Genomic DNA, 19090 nt, shown 5'->3' with positions numbered 1-19090 from the left:
GCCACAGAGTCGACTAGGGACAGGATCAGACCCAACCCAGGGCAGGGGATCGCGTGCAAGTCTCAGATTCCCGGACAGCAGAGGGGAGCTCCCAGGGGCCGGGGAAGGGCGTTTGCACCCGAAAGCTTGCAAAGAGGACTGTTTTCCAACTATTTAGTAAAAGATCTCACATTTACACAAAGAATCTTGTCTGCCTATGTGCTTAGACCAACACGGCGCCCACCAGCACCCCAAAGGAAGGAAGGAGGACCCTGGAAACCCCACGCAGGCCTGTGCCCCTGCCAGGGCTGTCGGTCCCAAGGTCAGAGCCGGATGCAAGAAAAGGCTGCGGCGATGGATGCGCAGGCAACTGGACAGCGCTGGGCAGCGGTGGCCACCCCACCTCCTGCCCCTGCCGGCCTGTAGAGTCAGCTGGCTAATGAGGCATTTTGTCTCCCATTAGCACTGTGTGCTCTGCTAATGCATTTCTCTGCAGAAGCTGGAAATTTTCACTCGGCGGTAACGACTTGGGAAATGTAGCACCCACCAGCAAGCAAAACAGGGGGCTTCCCCCCACCCCTCCCCTGCCCCGCAGGCACCTGCCGAGCTCCCCACGGCGCTGCCCTGACTCCTGACACACGGCTGCAAGGTTGCACGCTGGACGGGGGTCTGCTTCCGAACCCCTCCGCTCCCAGGCCAGGCGGCTTTCTGGCAGGGAGCTGGGGAGAGGGGGGGAAGATGAAAGCCTGCTGCTGATCCTCTCTCTTTTTCTTGTTGTTGTCCTGTTTTGTTTTGGGGGGCTGGAAGGGGGAGTTCCTTAGCACATTAAAAAAAAAAGACCCTTTGTAAACATCCCCCCTGAGCAAAGAGAAGAGGGGTGAAAAGCATTTCCTGATAACTCCATTAAAGAATGAGGCCGCATTAACATTCCAAGCACCTTGTCAAGAGATGAAAGTGGGGAACTTGAGCCCGGCCTCTCCTTGCTCCAGATGTTATTATGGGCTCCCTGAAAGGGGTCCTTTTTTTATTTTTTTTCCCCTTCCTTCTTTTTTTTGCAAAGAGACAAAGATGCTGCCCACTTCAAACGGGTCTAATTGATGCTAATGACTATTAGATAGAGTGGGAGCCCTTGTTTCTGCCTTGAAAGAGGGAAAGAGAGAGTGCATTTTACAATCCCCCTGGTACAAAGCTGCCCGCCCCTCCGAAGGGGGCTGCTGCCTGCAGAATTTTTGTCTCTTTCTGGCTGTTGATTTTCCCCCCTCCCCATCCCTCCCTTTTTTCCCCCCCTTCTTCTAGACACCCTGCCGCTTTCACTTGTTTGTCCATGAGAAATTTCACACCTAGCCTCCTCTGCTGGGAGGGCCCAGCTACATTTCCATCCGCCCTCCCTACGGGCAAAAATGCAGTCCGCTCCCCCCCAAATGTGATCTGGGCATCTTCAGCTTTTCATCCAAGGCTTAGATTGGCAAAAATGTTCCCTGATCTAGCAGATGTTCTCGCACGGCATCTCCAGCCCCGTAGTACATCAGACCGAACAGCGCTGATAACCGACGAGGTGTTGCCAACAGCCCCGTTTGTCCCCAAATGGAAAGATTTCCTTAGAAATCATGATTCCAAGATTGCCTTGGAAAGCATGAGATTTAAAAAGCAAGACCGCTTTCAAAGGTCTGGTAAACTGCTTCCTGTGAACCCAGGTTTCACTCCGGTCCCCATGCCAGGCTTTCCCCTCATCGCAACAAGGACTAGAAACCTCCCGTTTTTGCAAATGGCAGTTGAGTTGCTCACGTCATCACACGCCTCCAGTTGTGGGCTCCACCACGCAGTCTTTTCTCGAGCAAAACGCCCATCTAAATCATCCAGAAGAGTCAAAATAAGCTGTATTTTCATGGTCAGAAAAAAAAATATGCATCTTTCTCCAAGAATCATTAAGAGGTTGGATCCACCCTGCCATAAAGCCGTAATGAAGACAAGGTACTGGCACCTTACCACGATTATCATCGTTATGATCATTGCTATTTGCATTCCCAAAGCACCTCAGTTTTGAACCAAGATCCTTATGGTACACAGATGGAAAAAGGGGCGCTTGCCCCCTACGGTTTACAAACTAAGACTAAGCCAAGGTGGATGCGTGGAAACAGTGTCGGTCAACACCTCTCCAGCAGCCCTGGCAGGGTCCACGGGCAGGGTCCGGTGTTGTCTGAGCTTGGCTCCCGCATGGAAACAACTGTGGATGGGCTTTCTCCCTGCAGTGGTACAAATCAGGAGCAAATGGGCATGAGGGTGCAGCCCTGCTGGGGAGAGGAGATCTGTTTCCAGGCCGGTTTTGCAGGCACGGGGCACAGGGTTTTCCCACATAACTAACCCAGCGAAACGGCGATTTTTGGTGCCCTTTCATGACGAGTGTCTAAGCAACGTGAAACATGTACAAGCGCCCAGAGATTGCAGGAGAAAGCAAAGACAAGACAAGAATCCCAGTGACTTCCAGGAGAGGCAGGGAGGGAAATCTGGCAGGCACTGAAGTTGTCAGGAGTTGCGCCCTTGCCCTCGGTACGGACAGGATCACAGCTATGGAAAGACAACGGCATCATTTGAATTGCACCCAATGGTAAAGCTGAGCAAGTGCTGCCCTGCTGTGCTGACTGCGCCGGGGCTTTGGCAGTGCTCGAAGTTCGGTAGGGGATTGAGGGGCTCTTCTAAGGACACCGGGTCTGCTTCCTGCTGATGATTTTTACCTGCTTCCCGTGAAAACACAGAGCCCTAATGACCTTGATTGCAGCTGCCATGACACACAGGATAGACGCAGCCATGTGCTCACCTCCTTGAGACCCCCCCAATAAAGCTCCAGGGGAGGGGGAGAACAAGGAGGAGGTAGGTTTGGGGGAAAGCGGTGGATAAGGAGGCAGGTCTATAAGCCGATACAGCAGTTCCAGGAAGCGTCTATAGTTTGAGCAAGTTTTGAGGACCAGTCTGCGGCCCGTGGAAGGTATATGTAGACCCTCCCATCCCCTATAGAGGGGACCAGTAACTTCTGCCACCCACACTTTTCCTGACGGGACCAGCTGAGGGTATAGAGCATAGACTCATAGACAAGAAGGGCTGGAAGGGACCCCAGGAGGTCACAAGCCAAAGAGATACTGCTAGATCATTTGGAAAGGAAGATTTCACGGGACATCTTTGGTGCACGGTCTGATCCCGTAATGCAAGAACGGGGCATAAGGATCCATAATGAGTCACATCCGTTGTACAGAGACCCAAGCCGGACACAGGAAATCAGAGCTCAGCGACTACAATGGCTAGGCCATGTTGAAAGACGGGAACTGATCCAGACACCAAAGCAAGTGCTCCATTAGGGGACCAGGGGGGAGAAGGCTACCTGGACGATGAAGATGAAGACGGCTAGGTGATGTCATGTCAGACCTTTGGAAATTAAATGTGGATGACTGGAGGACGAAGGCCCACAACAGATGGGAGTGGATGAAGACAGTAGAGGCAGACAAAAGCCTCTATGGCCTATAGTGTTAAATTATTATGATTATTTTTGTCATTTTAGGCTCTGATGCCCCTGGGAGATTTAGTTTGCCCCATACGCAGCCTTTGCCAGTTTGCTCATACTCATCACGTTGTTGAGCACTCACAGGTGGGCATCGATGTGAGACCTTGTCGTCCCCGTGGGTTGGGTCATGTCTGGGTGGGAAACTGAGGCACAAATAAGTGATGTGACTTGCTCAGGGTGACCTGGGAAACCAGAGCCCAAGGGGCTGGCCTAGATGACCGTGTGAAATCCCTTCCAGCCCTACTTTCCTATGATCACCGCAGATTTATTCGCTGCATCACAACAACTCAGTGAGTTTTAACCCATAAAATGTTGCCATCTATCAATTCTGTTGTGTGTCTTAGTGAATTTAGGACATTTCTGAACATCGCAGCTCCTGGGGTCTCAGCCTTCAAAAAAAAAAAAGAAATGAAGTCAATCTCTGGCCCTCCGAGCTGCAGAGAAAAGCCTGAAAATATCACCCAAGGGCAACCTAATAGCTCCAAAACCTAAAAACCATTCAGAAGACCCACTCTATTTGCTCCCTTTTAGATGTCATATGATTTTAGAGGTAGTCTTATGCCTTTGGGGGCCTGGCTCATGCTGTTTGGATGTGTGTGGTTGGTGATTCTGGGTGGTGGGTGGCACAATATAGCTCAGTCCTATTCTCCATCCCACTTTCTATACTTCCCCCCACCCCCAAAATCCGGGTTGGACATCCCAGGGTTGACAGGAGATTTATAGGTGCAGCAAGCCTTGATTTTCCACAGGGTCTGACTGCTGCCTCCCACAGGCTGTTTGGAAAGTATCCGCCTCCATGGATAAGAATCCGCTCCAAATCATCGTCACCCTGTGTTGCAAAATCATCACCTGTTAGTCATGGCTGGAAGCTGCTAATGGTTGCAAGATTATCCCCAAATTACTCATCGCTCCTTAGTGGCTGTGTCTACATGAGCATCCTTTATTGCATAGTAGACTGATCTACTTCTCAGTAAAGTATCGCCATCTACACATGCAGTAAATTGGTCTACTGCACAGTAAATTTACTGTACGGTGGGCACGTCTACATGAGATGTTTTGTCTCAGTAGCAATGAATTAGTGCATCGTAGCTTATTGCTACAAGGACATAGCATCACTCGGCAAGAACCGTGATGGTAATGCTACTTCACGATAGCAATGAGCTTGAGCAAATACTAAATGACTGCATGGTAACAAGTGCACAGTCGGCCACATGTGTAGATGCATCCAGTAAAGCCCAATAGCATTAATTGCATGTGTAGATGTGCACAATGTCAAATAGGCATAGTTAAGCATGAGAAAAGCTGCTGATTATTAGAGTGATATTCAGCCTTTTGGCCCAGGGCTTTTTTAGTGAATAAGCAGCTTCTCCTTGTAGTTCAAGTGTCTTTTAGCCTGATGCCTGGGCATAATCTCTGCTACTTGGCATGTATTTCACAAAATGAATGACTTGCCCTTTCATCTAGGAGCAGAAAGATGGTCATGAACTCACACTGAGGGCATAAATGCAGAAGGATGTCCGCTCCATACTAAAAACAGACACTGGGTTTCTCTTGGGTCTGATTGTCCCTTGCATCACAACAGACTGGGACAATTGTATTTGCACACCATGCAGCTTGAATGGCAATTAGTTCAACTTAGCTGCTATTGTCCCCGAGAAAAAGTGTTATCTCGGATACTTCATGGGTACTTCAAGTGGGACAATGGGATTGTACATCTGTCTGTAGGATCCAAGGATAAAAAAGCTTTGTCCAGAGAAAAGTCTGATATCTGCTTTTACCCTAATAAGTGTGATCCTATTCCATGCTGCTCAAGTCCATGGAAAAATGCAAGCACAACTACTTCAGTGACATACTATAGTGCCAGCTTTAAAATGAAGCCACAAGAAGCAAAAAAGGAGGAGGACCCATCCATCCTTTGCATTAACTTTCTTTCCAGGACTCAAGCAGAGTGGAATAGACTCACATTTAGGGGTCTAGCTCCACCAACGCACACCTAACCAGTGGAATAAGAAGTGTCTCAAAGAGTTTCAGGTAAAAAAAGGCCATGGTGATGATCTAGTCTTGCCTTCTGCATAACCCAGGCCATAGGAGGTCACCAAGAATCAAGCCTGTGACCTTGGGTTGAGCCAAAGCAGCTCCTAATCATAAAGTAGTAGGGCTGGAAGGGACCTCCATAGGTCATCTAGTCTAACCCCAAATCTTCTAGCAAGGCATTCCCTCAAATCCAGACATTGTCTGGCTAAAAATAGGCCGCTGGTTTAATCTGGAGTGGATTAGTTTGAGATTTGACTCCTATCAAACCAGGCTCCGGACAGTCATTCACACCCTAGGCATAAGTGACAATTAACTCAAATTAGCCACATTAGATTGCTCAGAGGCAAAATGTTAATTCGGAAACTTCGCAGGTAATTAATGCAGGACAATGGGTTTGTCCTCTGTAGATGTGGGATTTGCTGGGAGAGCAGGAATCAAACCCTTCATCTGTTTTTAGCCTAAATTTACAGCCTACCTGAATCCGAATTCATGCTCTAGTGTAGATAGCCCCTAACTCTGCTTTCCAACCCTCCTGTTGGGCAAGGATCGGGTCATAGGCAACCCACGATCTGGGGAAAGTACCAAGTTCCCTCTGAGATGCTGGGCAAAGTGCTCTCTCTCTCTGCCCCAGTTCCCCTCTGTCAAATGGGGACGCGGCTGCTTCCTTTCCCCTTCCCTTCATCTCCGTGGAGCGCAGTCCTCTGCACGGACCGTTTCTCCCTGTGCACCTGGATACAGCCAAGCAGAGTATGGCCATGACCTCAGTGGCAGTTCCTCTATATTCAGCGCCAATCTGCTTTGCATGGCCTGGAGATTACAGCTCAGCGGAGTGCATCCTTTTACTTCCATATTTTTTCTATGCTGGAAGTCACAACCCAAGGGAGACCTCCAACTCCCGGCTTGCAGCCAAAGGCCTGTCACTTGCAAAATGCCCAAAGTTATTTTTTCATCGCATTTTGGGGCACAATCCTGAGCTCAGGGATGGACAGACTCCCATTGCCTCCTGCAGCCTTTGGATGAGGCCCCAGAACCGGTGATGATGCTTGGAGACCCAGCATGTGCCAGCTGTGCAGATCAGGGCAGCCGGTCCTGCAAGGAAGGCAACACGCTTGATTTCAGGCCCTGGGGGTTGAGCTCCCTTCTCTTTCAAAGTGGACTAATTAAACTCCATCCCCCGGCTGTGTGGCCACTCTCATTCAGCATTCAAGTGGCTTTAATTTGATGTCTCTTAGTTCAGTTTGGCAGGAAATTAAGCTAATTGGGGAACGAAGGCCAACTCTCAGTCCAGATCAGTGTCTGCATAGGGGTTTAATTGCTGTCTAACTATTCTGCTTGGAAAGGGGACTCTGAATCTCTGCTGAGTGGGGCCATGTAGACAAGCCCTGTGAAGACAGAGGGTCCACTCCCAGCCTGTATAGCTCTGCTTGGGTCCAAGGCTTGGCAGGATCTGGACCTCATTACACCATAGCACTTGCTATTCAGCAAGTCCCATGCAAGGCAGTTCTCTTGCAGATGCAGTTCCTACGCTGTCACCAGACCCAATCCTGCTCAGTGCTGAGCACTCCTGCCCCCCACCCCCTCAGGCTGCTGGAGCCTTGTGTTTAGGGGATTTTCTAACACTATTTCAGATGCACGTCCCAGTTTGGATGAGCTGCTGGTGTTTTTAGCACGGCTCTACTGAGACCCAGTGTTCATCAGGCAATGCAGCTGGTGTTCATGGTAGCACCCATGGAGCTGAATCAGCACCAGCTGAGAAAGACCCCTGGTGTAGACAGGATCTGGGAGCAGAGGGAGACCCCGCTCCATAATCCCTCCTCATCCAGATGGTGCTGTCTGCCGTGGTCTTCACCTTGCACACCTGAATGCATCTCATTGCAAGACTGGGCCCTTTTCTGTAGCTCTTCTCTTTGCTGGAAGTCAACAGCTGAGCACTGGGAAAGGCAGCAGGCAGCCAGGCTGGCAAAGGCTCCAGGGTCACCCTTCTCTGCCTGCCAGCCCCAGACAGGCAATCCACAAACCAGGCCCAGTTTCAGACACTCCAGGCTCAAGGTGCATTGTCAGGTTAATGCGAGCTAAATGCCCTGGAAAGCCACTTAGCCCCCTGGGGCTCTCATTAGCACTCGATAATGCGGAGCATCCTGTAGCTCTCCCTGGACTCCAGCCACCCTTGGGCAATGCACCCTTGTAGCGGCTGTAAAGACCAGGTTACAACAGGTTGTTATTCTGCAGCCCAGGGTGACCTTGCAAGGTGAGCCTTGGCTGTTCGAGGGAACGGATCCAGGAGGCCCTACCCTGTGAGGTCTACGCTGGAAACAGCCCAGCCACCCTGGCATGAACCAACCAAAAAGGGCTTTTCCCAGCACCACTGAGGTCAGTCTCCCAAGGAGAGACTCGATGATTGGGGGCCGGACTCGATGATCTATTGAGGTCCCTTCTGACCCTAACATCTATGAATCTATGAATCTATGAAGGAAAATAAGAGGTACTGAGCGGTGCAGGTTGGTAGTGGCAGAGCATTTGGTAGAGCTGCATCTCCACGGCTCCAGCTGGCATAGGAATATCATTAAAAATAACCACCCTAATTGGCATTGCTGTTTCTGGTGTAGGCTGGAATTTAGTCTGCCATCTGAATACAGACCTTGGACCAAATCCTGCCCTCATTATACCCAGGAAAACTGAAGTGACTCAGGTAAAGGCAACTGGTGGACATGTCTGGACTTGAGGCCTTTGTAATGGTATTTGTATCTTGTCTCCTTTCTTCTCTCCTCTATCCCCAGTGACTACAGGACAGCTCACCTGATGTGATTTAGCATCTCTCGGGTGCAGTTCATTCTCTCTCTTGCCCCCTCCCACCCGATGAACGCCGAGCTGTGTGCGCCATAGGCCATCCCAGTTCAGTGGGGCCTCAGTTTCCTTTTCCCAAGTGTCCTCCACATTTCTGGCGAAAGAGCGGGTTGCAGAAGTTGGCCTCATGTGGCGAGCAGCGAGGCAGATTAACTGATGCCGTATCAACTCGAAAAGCATTTCACTGGTCTAACTCAAGGTGCGATTTCCCACCAGTGCAGCTATCCCAGTATAGCGGGCCACGGGGATGCTCTTATTGGGGTATAAACCAAGCTTATTTAAGTGTAGATTAAGTTATCTGGGAATTATGCTGAGCTAACCTAGGTTAAACTGCTGTTAAATTGAAATAAGTGCGTCCACATGGGGGTCAGGTATGCAGGTTGTAGCTGTATTGGTCTAGAGCAGGAACGGGCAATTATTTTGAGCAGAGGGCCACTTACTGAGTTTTGGCAAGCCATCGAGGGCCTCTTGACAGGCAGCTAGGGGCAGATAAATATGAATTTTCTAAATATTTTAGGGGCCCCATGGGCCAGATAGAATGGCCTGGCAGGCGGCATCCAGCCCCTGGGCCGCATTTTGCCCACCCCTGGTGCAGAGAAAAAAGCAATCAGGGCTCATGGTAGAGGTGATGTCTTTAGTAGACCAACAGGATTTTTGCAAAAAAAAAAAATGTAATTACAAGCTTTTGGGCATAAACGCCCTTCATCAGACATCAGAGAAAAGATTGTAAAAAGTTCTCCTGGGTAGAAATGAAAGTTCATATTTCATAGGATTTCACAGAGGATGGACAACTCCTCTGGGCAGGCAGTTCTTGTGCCTGAAAACTTGCAATTATTATTTTTTTTTTTTTTTGCAAAAATCCTGTTGGTCTAATAAAAGATATCACCACTCCCATGAGCCCAAATTGCTTCCACACAGGGGTCTGCACCCCTTAAACTAAATGGGTTTAAAAAACAGGTGATGTTGAGCTAGCGTATCTCAAGTCATGAAAACAAGACCCTATGAAGGGTGCAGCTTTTGGGCACAGGCCAGGTCTGCCTGGATCAAAGCCAAGGTGATGCAAAAGCCAAGGAGAGTGGGGAATGAGTGGGGAAAGCTCATGGGTTTGCCAGGCAGGACTCTTCCTCTGTGATATTGGGGATGTATTTCAAGACAGCTCAGGCCCGCTGGGTGCCCGTACGGTGCAGAATTTCCCCTGCTCCATAGTCCTGGCACCTGGTGCAAACCCCACAGGCCAGTCCCTAGGTCTTTTCCCTCCACCATCACCTCCTGGTCGAGCTGGCCAGGTTGGCTTAGCAGTGGAGCCAGTAACCAATGTCCCCTGCAGGACAAGGCCCAAGAATCCAGCTCATGGCAAGGGTCAGTGGGAACTTCACCCTGCACAGAGGCTGGTCTTTAATGTCTTCCCAGCGGCTGCTAATCACATTCAGGCCCTGAATAGAGCCGCACTGTATATGAACCTTTCAGCAGACTCTAATAGAGGGTATTAGAGGCGGCAGATAACTTTAAATTTAAAATTAATTGGGAATGATAAACAAAATAACCATTCACGTAGCATTAGTACAGTCATGAGTGAGCCACAATCCCAGGGCTGCCTTCCATTCTCTCTCCTCCTACGCATTGTTCCCTCCTCATCGGGATGCTAATGACCACAGGATAGTGGCTAAGTGGTTCCCAGACTCTCCTTGCCTAAGGGAAACAGCCCTCCACAATAGGATCACAAATTGTGGGGAGAAGCTGCAGGCTGATCGCATCAGAAACGGTGGAGGGATTTATCTCGCTGCCGGAACAATGCCGGTACGGTCTGAATCCCCGCTCCAAAGGGACACGTAGCAGGGGACCTGTTGGGCTGCATCATTAAAAGCTGGCAGCATCTCTGCTGGGGACTCCGCTTTGTTCATCTTTCATTATCTGAACGCTCCTGCTCCCTTTCTTCCTTTCCCTCTTATTAAATCAATAGATACTGCTGCGGGGAGTGTGGGGCCCAGCCCAGGCCAGATCCTGAAGCTGCCTCCTCATGCGAGAGCCGTCGGTGGAAGACACTGGGCCCTGCAGCTGTCTATCTATCTATCTATCTATCTATCTATCTATCTATCTATCTATCTATCTATCTATCTATCTATCTATCTATCTATCCCTTACCTCATCCCCCATCTATCTATCTATCTATCTATCTATCTATCTATCTATCTATCTATCTATATTAGTGGCATTTCATTTTAATCATGAACCACTATATCCATATCTATGTATTTGGATATAACACCACTATATCTATCTATCTATCTATCTATCTATCTATCTATCTATCTATCTATCTATCTATCTATCTATCTATCCCCTACCTCATCCCCCATCTATCTATCTATCTATCTATCTATCTATCTATCTATCTATCTATCTATCTATCTATCTATCTATATTAGTGGCATTTCATTTTAATCATGGACCACTATATTCATATCTACGTGTTTGGATATAACACCACTGTATCTATCTATCTATAGATATAGATCTATATATATTTATATATATAGCTATATAGATATAGCTATATAGAGAGAGAGAGAGAGAGAGAGAGAACTGCACCCAGTGACTGCTGCCTTGTCTTGGCATAACGGAGAGGGTGGGTTCAGGCCTTGTGGGGGCATCCGGGCAAGCGATGGGATGGGGCGGTCGTCACACCTGGCTTCAAACTGGAGACACGTTGCTTGTCGGGTTATTGTTCAGGTTATGGTAGCATTATTGTTCAGGACTGAGTCAGGAATGACTCTGAGCTAAGCCTGCACCAACAGCATAGCCCAGATCTGAGGTGGTCTGCTCAGCAATAGCAAAGCCTGGCATTGCTTGACTGCTGGGGGGGGGGGTCACCCCAACCAAGGGCTTGGTCCCCTGACCACAGTGGAGCCTCATCAGGTCACCCCAGCTGAGGCATTTTCCCCATCATCAGCATGAATCCTAATCTTTGATTAGGGCCATCATCCCCATTTCACAGATGGGGAAACTGAGGCACAGGCAAACTAAATGACTCACCCATGGTCACACCAGGCCAGGACCAGATCCCAGATCTCCTGCCTACTGATTCTGCCCCTTGCAAAAGCACCTCCCCCCACTTTCCTTCCCTAATGACATTACTCACTATTTGCCGTCATTAGCCCTATGAGTGATACCATCATCAGTGAGTGCCCAGCCTGGGAGCCTGGCATGCAGATGGACCCCAGCCTAATGGACCAGCATTGCTGATTAAAGTGTCTCCAGGCTGATGCCAGAGCCCTGGGGTCAGGGAGGCAGTGGTGTCCAGCACTGGGAGCTTTGGGGGCTGCAGCACTGAGGAGGGGAAATCTTGCGGGGTAGATCCAATCCTAATTGACCCTCGTACAGAAGTCACCGCATAACCGTCCTGATTCTGTGAGCGACGGGATGTTATGCTGGTTTGTTAATCACATTATTGCAATTCCTACCAGTTCAGGCCTGCAGTTTTTGTGCCTGGATAATGCGTCTGGTCAGGAGTGTGACTTCCTCAACTAATTCTACAGAACAACCCTCAGTGCAGACGCACTTTTTCCAGGGTAAGGTTGTCACTAACTGGGGTGACTATAGCATTGTGATACCATTGCTCCTATACGTGGGGGAAGGAGGAGGTGGCTGTTGCTGTTTTTTGGTCTGGCATTGTTGAAGGGGAACAACTTTTGTGTGTAGATGAGGCCCATCAGTCAATGGCAAAAGGAAAAGAAGAAGGCGGCAAGGCAGATTTGCACTTTATAGATTAGGGAAGATAAAGGACATTCAGTTACAGGGATTATTGCCTTTGCTGGTAAGCAAATACCCTCCCAGCTGGTAAGGTGATCTCTTATGTAGTTTTAAAGTGCATGGGGTTGGTTTTTTTCCCTTTTTTAAATTACAATCAAGTCCCAGCGGACACAGTTCTTGTGCCAGTGGAAGTTTGTGTTTTCGGAGGACAGCGCTGGACTGCATTTAGGAGATCAGAGGTCAGAAAGAATTGGGATTGCTGCCTGATCCAGGACAGCAGAGCCTGCTCATTTGTAAGGGACTCTAGGCGATGGCTTTTATTCCCTATAACTCTTTTTCCTCTCCCCTCGCCCCCCGAGCTCAGGCCAGCTCAAATGAAGAGATCAAATCCTCCTGAGCAGTGTTACAATCAGGAATTAAGGAAAAGAGCTGCCTCACCCTTTAACAAGATTACACGACAAGGAGGAGGCTGGGAACAGGGACGGCTGACCCCTTAACCTTTGCTACACGGATCAAGACAAGCCCCTTATTTGAACCTTGTCCCCCCCTCTTCAGCAGCCTGTCACCAGCGTTGGGCTGAATTTACAGGCCTCTGAAAGGGCTAATCCCATTTAGAGAAACGGAGCAAGAGGAAACCAGCCAAGGAAAGTAAGGCTGGGAACACAACCAGCCAGCGGCAGCTCTGATCTCAGATTAGGCAGAAAGCTGCCAACAGACAGCAGGAAAGGACGTGGCGGGGGGGTGTAAAAATGAAGATGCAAACTTCACGCATGGGCTCAGACCCCGTCCCCGTGACAGCCCCGATGTCCGAGCAGCGGGGATCCTTGTTCAGGGCAAGGAGGTGACACTCATCGCTGTACAAAGCGGGTTGGGGTCCGATCTCAGCAGCATCAATGGGTTTCCTCCAGATTGACACCCTGGAGGGCAGAGGTCCTGAGTCTGCACCCTCAAGGTCCAGGGCAAGGGCAGAGTGCGGCCCACTGGGCAGGTGCATTAGGTGTGGGGACCCGATCCTGACAGGCTCTGCGGGGCAACTTGATGTCTCAGGACGTCCAGGGCAAGAGAAGAGTCCCAGGTGCAGGACTGGACCCCTCCAAATAGAAACTTGCAGGATTGAAAAGAGGCAGGAGCTCACCGGCATTATTGGCTATTGCCAGTGGGCAGTGTAGATGGGGGGCAGGGGCTAAATAGGGTCCTTCGCCCCCACAGTTGTTCTTGCTCTGGTGCTTGGTGATGGGATTAGCTGGTGGAAAGGTCTGGGAATGCAGAACCAGCTCCCCAGCCTGCCCCAGCACCCAGCACCCAGCACCCGCAGGGGATTTGGATGCAATCAGAGGGTGGAGAGCAAGCCTTGTCTGCAGAGGTTCAAACAAATTACAGGCAGGGGAGGGAGGGGGCTTCCTCTCTCAACCCCCCCGCTCCAGGGCATCCCCCGACGCATTGTCCCAGCTCTTGGCTGGGGGCCCTGTGCCACCCCCGATATCAATGCAGCCTCTCACCCCTTGTTAATGAAATAGCCTGGGCCAGACCAGGGGCTCCTTACACACCCCGAGCCAGACTTGTGCTGCCTGTCACGGTGTTGTGGTGCTTGGGCCCAGATGTCTGGACCTGAACATCACCGCACCACGCAGCCTTCAGAGCAGGGCTGACCCCGGCTCCCCACACCTCCAGCTGGCCCCCGAAGGAAGGAAATCACATCCCGACATTGCAGCCCCTTTGGGCACGTGGATAATGCGCATCTACCCCTGGAAGGAGCTGGCTCCAGAGCTCAGGATGGACCAGGCCTGGAGGACGTAACATTTCAGCTGGGGCTTTCATTTAGAGGCACTATCCTTACTCGCCCAAGTAGGAATGGGTCCAGGAAATAAATCCTTGGAGTTTCTTTCCCATGGGATTACTTAAATCAAGTCATTTGATCTAGCAGTAACTTTCCTCCCAGTCTTTTGCAATCCTTGTACAATCAGTCATTTTTAATCCTGTCCAATCTTTGATGTTGGTGGTCCAGCTTGTCCTAGGTCATCTTCCTCTTCTTCATCCACCCACAGCAGCCTGCAGAATGGTGTTAGCAAGGGTGCCGGGCCTTCTTACACGTCCAAACCACTATGTCTTTCTTCTTCTTATGATTTTGAGTAAGGGTTTGTATTTGCCAAATAGCTTAGGGGAGCAGAGGTGGGCATGACTGTACCTTAGTGTGCTCTATCTAGCTGTCTGTCTGTCTAGATGCACACGGTTTGATCTATCTATCTATCTATCTATCTATCTATCTATCTATCTATCTATCTATCTATCTATCTATCAAGACATATATGCTGTCAAGATAGATAGATAGATAGACAAATCTATCTATCTATCTATCTATCTATCTATCTATCTATCTATCTATCTATCTATCTATCTATCTATCTATCTATCTATCTATCACATCAAAAGAGTCCTTTTCTCCCCAGGTGCTTTGTTTCCATGCTTGTCTGCAAAGAAGCCACTTGCTTCCAGGGGTACATATCATAAATAGAGAGATGTATGGGAATTAATAATCTAATTAAGATTAATAATCTAATTAAGATTTGCCTGCAGGCTGCTGACCCCAAAGAGGTAGCACAGATGCTGACGAATGATTTATTGATGCCAGAAGGAAGGAAGAAAGACAGGCAAAGAGAAAGAAAGAAGAAATGTGGTAGATCAAAATAATAGCACAGATAGATAGATAGATATGCTTGACAGCATATATGTCTTGATAGATAGATAGATAGATAGATAGATAGATAGATAGATAGATAGATAGATAGATAGATAGATGCAGAAGACAGAGAAAGCAAAGCTCTGTAGGTAAAATTTATTTCTTCAAGCTCTTTCCAAACAGTGGTTTTAGCCCAGCTAAGCGCCATACCTAAGCCAACACTGATACTGTTAACTACATGAAAAACAATTGGGGACACTCCCCCCCACGAAGTTTTCAAGGAGTCACCAAATTAGTCCCACTTCATGGTGCAGCTGGCACTCAGCACATCTAGGGGCCACCCCTGAGAGCTGGGGTCTACGCCCTTCTACATTGACTCCCATTGACTCTTGATGTCCCAGCCTTGCTCTCCTTATGCCTGTCTGTGCCCCGTGGCAAGCTGCCCCCAGGGCCTCGGAGGCTGCTGGAAGTCACGTTCTTCTGTTTCACGCCCCGCAGGCCCTGTGTGCAGAGAGGGGAAACGTGTGCGCTGTAAAATACATGTGCAAATTCCTCCATTCCCAGCATTTTTATAGCATCCAAAGGGAACCTTAAATGTTATTCCCCTGGGCAGCCGGGAAGTTCATTTTGTGGCAGACACCAGTACAAATGCCTATAATTAGCAGCAGAGAGAGCAAAGGGGACGGAGGTATTGCATATTGCGGGGCATGAACTGGCACCGTGCCATCAGTCCCCAATTTCTCCACCTATGCCAACAGACCCAGTGCAGGATTGGGCCTTATATATAGCCCAGGCCCTCCGCTGCTCTTCTGACTTCCATGAAAACCCTCTTGATTTCCATGGGGCTCTGCATAAGACCAGGAGTGTGTTACCCTTGTGAGTAAGGGACACTTTGCCTGAGTGAGGACTGCAAAGCAAGCAAGAGCCTCCTAGGAGGAGTCCCCCAAGCATGGGCATTTCTAAGCAGAGAGATAGTTCATAGTCCAGCCGGGTTAATGTGCAGGGGTCCCCTCCTGTCCATCCAGCAGCCAAATCGCTGCCCACCAGTCTGTCCAGCAGCCGGCGATGTACCAGGCAAGGCGTCAGGGTGCTTCCTCCACCTCCGGCCCCTCGGGCACAGTGACTGTGGCAAGACTCGACTCATTCAAAGCCTCCCGCTGCCTTGGGAGGAAGGATTCGTGCAGCACAGCTGGGAGAGGTTTGCAAGCGGGCAGGGCGAGCCCCTGCAAACACTTACCCCCCTTTGAGAATCAAAGTCACAGAGAAGGGGAGCTGGAAGGGACCTCCAGAGGTCACATCTAGTCCAACCTCCTGTCTGCGACAGGATCAGCCCTAGCCAAACCATCCCATATAAGTCCTGGTCTAACTTACTGGTAAAATGACAGTCAGCCCTGACACAACTGCAAGACAAAACACCCATACCTGCCACAGGTAAAGCAGAGGGACCGTGGTGGCCAACGTCCTGCTGCTGCAAAAGTTGTTAAAACATCCTCAAAAGACCCAAGGAAGAGGGCTGTGCCCCCCTCTACAGAAGAAGGCAAACCTCCCAGTCCGTACCAGTCTGACCATGGGGTCCAATTTCTTCTTCACCCCAAACATGGTGATTAGAGCAGAGGGGCATTTGGAAACTGCTGTCATGTCCACACTTACACGCCTTTTCTGCACGCTGAATATGCCCAGCTCCTCAACCTCTCCTCGTGTGACTTGCTTTCCAAGCCCTTCATCGTTTTTGTTGCCCACTTCTGGACTAACTCCTCCATGGTCCTTTGAAAATGTGGAGCCCAAAACTGCATACAATACTCTAGCTGAGGCCTAACCAGTTCCAAGCAGAGAGGCACAATCACCTCCCGTGTCTTGCACCTAATGCATCTATCGATGCATCCCAAAACTGCATTCACCTTTGGTGCATCACACTGCAGATTCATATGGAGTTTGGGACCCACCAAGACTCCCTGATCCTTCTCCGTCGTGCTGCCATCCACCCAGGTGTCACCCGTTTGTAGCTGTGGTTTTTCATTATTCTTCCTGAGGTCTAGCACCTTGCATCTGTCAGCCTTCCTCCTTGTGAGCTCCAGCCCCGCTTTTCAATCTGTCAGGGTCTTTCTGAATTATGCTCCTGTCCGCCAGCGTGTTCCAGTTCTTCCTAGTTTCTTTGCATTGACATATTCTGACTGTTGTCAGCATGGGGTAGACATACCCGGGCAGACGTGGGCATGCCAGACATGGGCATGGGGTAGACATACCAGGGCAAATCTGAAGCAGCATCGCTGAAATCAGGGTATCGTGAAATCTGTCCCATTGATTCCTGGATCAGGCCCTCGAGTGTCTTCAGACTATTATAACAGCCCTTGCAGGCCACAGTTGAGGTATAGGCCTGAGGTACGTGACTGAGAAACAATCCCTTCATCCCTGCAGAGGCCACAAGCAGGGGCTTGGAAAGGTGAAGTGACTTGCCCAGGGTCGCCTGGATGCTCGGTGGCAGAGCTCAGGTGTGCAGAGCCTGAGCTGCTGGAAGATGCCTGCAGCAAGCCCAGCCAAGCAGATGCACACGTTTAATCAGTACATTTAAAAGAAACCACCCCTTTCTGCCCCAGAGGAAGCTGATCAGACCAAACACTTCGGGAAAGATGAACACGTTTTGGGCTTGAGTTTAAAAATGGGGCCAAGAGCAGAGACTCGCTCTCTGCTCGAATGTCTCATTGAGGCGTGTGTACTAAGGGCAAGCGCCGAGCAGGGACAGCAGGGCTGAGCTAGTCAGACCCCCGGGAAACCCTTCCTGAGGGTGGGATGGGAAGGGAACCACAGGATCAGGCCCCTCGTGGCAGCCTGATGCTACCGAGGGGCGCAGATACCAGCAAAGCCTCCCAGGCCCAATCTGGGCTGAAACGGAGCATCTGCCATGAGAACAACCCTCCTAATCCAAGTGGACTTGGAGCACGTGGCTCACTCGGCCCCGGGGCTCCCGCCGGGTATGTGCCCTTCTCCCCTGCCAGCCTTCTGCTGCCTGCCCCTGTTGCCCCCTGCCAGGCTCGCTAGGCATGTCTCATGGGGTGCTCAGCCCCCCAAAGTCAGTAAGTAGCATTTTTCTAGTGTGGACCAGGCCCTGGCATTGTCTGAAGGGGCATTGCGTCCGGAGAGGGGGGCATCTTGACTGCATGGCTCAGGTCGCAGACGTCTGCTTCAGTTTTGGCCTTTCTCCCTGCAGGTGCGAGGTGCAGATGAGACAGACCCACTCTCCCAGCTCTCTCCGTGAGCCAGTCTTTTGCCCTGATCCTGCCAGCAGGAATGCCCACTGTGTAACTGTGGGTTAAATTCACAAGGACCTGAATCCAAATTGTTTCCCCTGTGTAAGCACTGGGTGCATCCTTACGCTGGGTGCATCCAGTTGCAGGACCGGCCCCAGGTCCAGAGGTGCTGGGTTCTCACAGTCACTGCTGAGGAGTGCTCTTATCTCCAAAGGACCTGGGTGTGACAGGGGACAATAAGCTGAATATGAGCCAACAATGTGCCCTTGTTGGGTTTTTTGGTTGGGGTGGGGAGGGGATTTTCTGTCCCAAGCCCAATCAGCCAAATCAATTGCAAATCTATGAGTCAGAACCATAAGTGGCCCTCCTACCAACAAATATCCTCCACCCTACCTGGGGCTTCAGCTGTTTCCATATCATTTGGAGGGCATCCTGCGTGCAGGCCCAAGCCCAGAGGCTTAGGGTTCGGATGCCCCTGAGTTTCACTTGCCTCAGCCGCATGGCCGCAGGAGCAAGGTATATGTGCCTTTGTTGCCAAGAAAGCAAACGGCATCCTGGGCTGCACACGTACATAGGCGACGCGTAGCAGGTGCACGTGCATCCCCTGAGATTGGCCGTGCACCCCCTGGAAGTGCCAGCCGCAACACCAGAAGTGGCTTGGTGATTGACTGCTGGGGGACCCCCTCCCATCAGCAACCTGGTGCCCTGCCAGATTTGGGAGGCACCAGTCGCCCATGCATTGGTAGGAGCGCTGCCAGCAGATGGAGGGCAGTGATTCATCCCCTCTATTCAGCATTGGGGAGACCACATCTGGAGTCCTGTGTCCAGCTGTGGGCCCCCACTACAGAAAGGAAGTGGACATGTTGGAGAGAGTCCAGTGGAGGGCAACAAAAATAGTTTGGAGGCCGGGGGACATGACTGATGAGGAGAGGCTGAGGGAAATGGGTTGATTTAGTCTGCAGAAGAGAAGACCGAGGGGGATTGAATAGCAGCCTTCACCTCCCTGCA

This window comes from Alligator mississippiensis, chromosome 2, assembly GCF_030867095.1.
Source record: "Alligator mississippiensis isolate rAllMis1 chromosome 2, rAllMis1, whole genome shotgun sequence".
Taxonomy (NCBI): Eukaryota; Metazoa; Chordata; order Crocodylia; family Alligatoridae; genus Alligator; species Alligator mississippiensis.
Note: the sequence above shows the minus strand (reverse complement) of the source record.